Source organism: Charadrius vociferus, unplaced genomic scaffold (assembly GCF_000708025.1).
Source record: "Charadrius vociferus isolate BGI_N301 unplaced genomic scaffold, ASM70802v2 scaffold613, whole genome shotgun sequence".
Taxonomy (NCBI): Eukaryota; Metazoa; Chordata; class Aves; order Charadriiformes; family Charadriidae; genus Charadrius; species Charadrius vociferus.
Genome location: NW_009647757.1, coordinates 116,850 through 119,148, shown reverse-complemented (window position 1 = coordinate 119,148; position 2,299 = coordinate 116,850).

Here is a 2,299-nt window from a genome sequence, read left to right as displayed (position 1 = left end):
GGGGGGGAGTGGGGTGGAAAGAAACTTGTATTTCTCCCATTAATCCCTCTTTTCAGACAATTATTTTTTTGGATTTGTGCTACCCGACGTGGAGCTCACAGATGCTCTGACACCCCGTAGCTCCCTGATGCTCCCTAATTTCCGCCCTTTCACTAAATTGTTGCCCGCTGGAGGTTTTCCCCGTGCGTGCGGAGCCGTAATCCCAACCAGGAGGTGATTCCCCCAGCCGGGTGGGGAGTTTGCTGCTAATAGCAGCTTACAGGTCTCAACCAGGAGAAGGGACACATTATCTCTCTCCGACTTTCAATTAATAGTATGAAATGCACAGCTTGGGCTTAAATCCCTCGATATATTTTTTTTTTTCCTCCCCCTCCCTGGCGATTATTTGCAAATCAGCTTTTGACCTGATTAGAGCAGAACCTACTTAAAGGAATTGCAGGGGGTGGAAAAAAATAAATAATCAACTCCATTAAACCAGTAAGACCCAAATCATTCAAAATCCTCCGCTGCAACGGTTGCTCCCCGCTCTTCTGTCTCCGTATAGTGATGGTCTCCTCACACTTTGTGTTCCTGCAGTACCTTTAGCTGGAACATGACATCCATTACAATTCTCACGCTTATTCTCGTTTCCCTGCGGGCTGGGGGAGGCTGATGCCGTTAGGGAGGACGGGAGGGTTGGTGGAAGGACAGGGAGGACACCCCACGTGTCCCCACAGCTCCACTCTACAAATAAGTGCACATTTACCTCAAATAAGGATACCCGTCTGCTCTAGGAGCCCAGGGAAAGCCACACTCGGGATGTCCACGGATGCGGAAAGGTGTTTGGGGTGCCCTCCGTCTCCCGGGGCAGGGGGGATGGATGTCCCCCCCCCGGTTTGGCAGGAGGAGCAGCGAGTGCAGTTAATCTGCGTGGGGTGGTGGGGAGGGGGGTTGTGGTCACATCTGAGAGCGGACTTTCAGAGCGGAGGAGTGACAGCAGCTCCCCAGGCTGACGCTGGAGCGAGATACGATGCCTGTTTCGGGGAAAAAGAATAAAAAGAAAATAAAATCCAAGCAGAGAGTCCCATTACACGGCAGCCGCTCGTGGCCAGGATAACACACCTCTGGATTGCTTCTGCTGTGCGGGAACAGCCCTCACGAGTCCCTGGGCCGCGGTTTTGGGCAACATCTCTGCAGGTAAATCTGCATCCAGTGACTTCTGCAGTAGCTCCTGCAAGACACTACCCGTCCCCGGCACTACGGGGCACCCCAAAGCTGTGCTGTAGGGTGCAGCAAGCCCCGGCCCCGCACCGCAGACGTGGCTGTGGGGGCACCCGCGCATCCATGTTCACTCTCTGGATGGACAAGGCTGGTCCGGCCACCAGCCAGGAGGCTCCCACGACGCCAGCCAGAGACCGTCCTGGTTTAGTTTTGTGGGTGACCTGGTCCGTGAACCCCCGCCATGCACTGTACAGCACAGGAGCCCTGTGCTGCTTCCAGAAAGCTCCAGCTGACACCATCACCAGGCTGCTCACGCACGACGGGGAGAGTACGAGAGGGTCCTGGGCCCCTTTGGGGCATGAATTTTGGGGAGAAAACCCACCCCACCCCCAGCACAAAAGCAGAGGGAAACCCCAGAGCAGAAGCCAGATCCTTTGCTGCCTGCCTTCGGGAGCATCCCCTGCCCCGGGAGCGCTTTACGTAACCCCGCTCGCCCTTCTCCCCTCCCGCCGGCAATAACATTATATAAATAGCACCCACACTTGTTGGTTTTATGAGATTATTTTGTTACAGACTTTTGGGGAAAAAAAAAAAAACAAACAACGAAACCCAAACAAATTAATGTGGCATGTTAATACCTAAGCCCAGCTTCCCTCCTTTCTGCTGTTAATTCCTTCGGGTGAGTCCCGATGAAGTGTGTTGGCGTGAGGCCGGTGCCAGGGGTACAGGCACCCACGGGCAGGGACAGAAACTCCCCAGAGCCGAAATTCTGTGGAGATGCTGGTGCAAGAGTGCTGGAGGAGGGGATGGGGATGACGTGAGGGTGATGGAGAGGGGACAGGGACAGCGTGAGAGTGATGGAGGGGGGACAGGGATGGGGCGAAGGTGATGGTGGGAGTGGAAAAGGGAGGGGGCGAGGGTGATGGGAGACAGGGCTGTCCCCCTGTCCCCCAGGGCAGGTCCCAGGGATGGGGAGAAGGATGCTCAGAGCCTCTCCGGGATGGCGACGCAAGAGGGCACTGCAGGAGCCGCCTTTCGCCGCTCAGCAGCTCCGCCGCGCCGGCGGGACACCGGGCGGAGGGAAAGCTGCTCCCCTCGC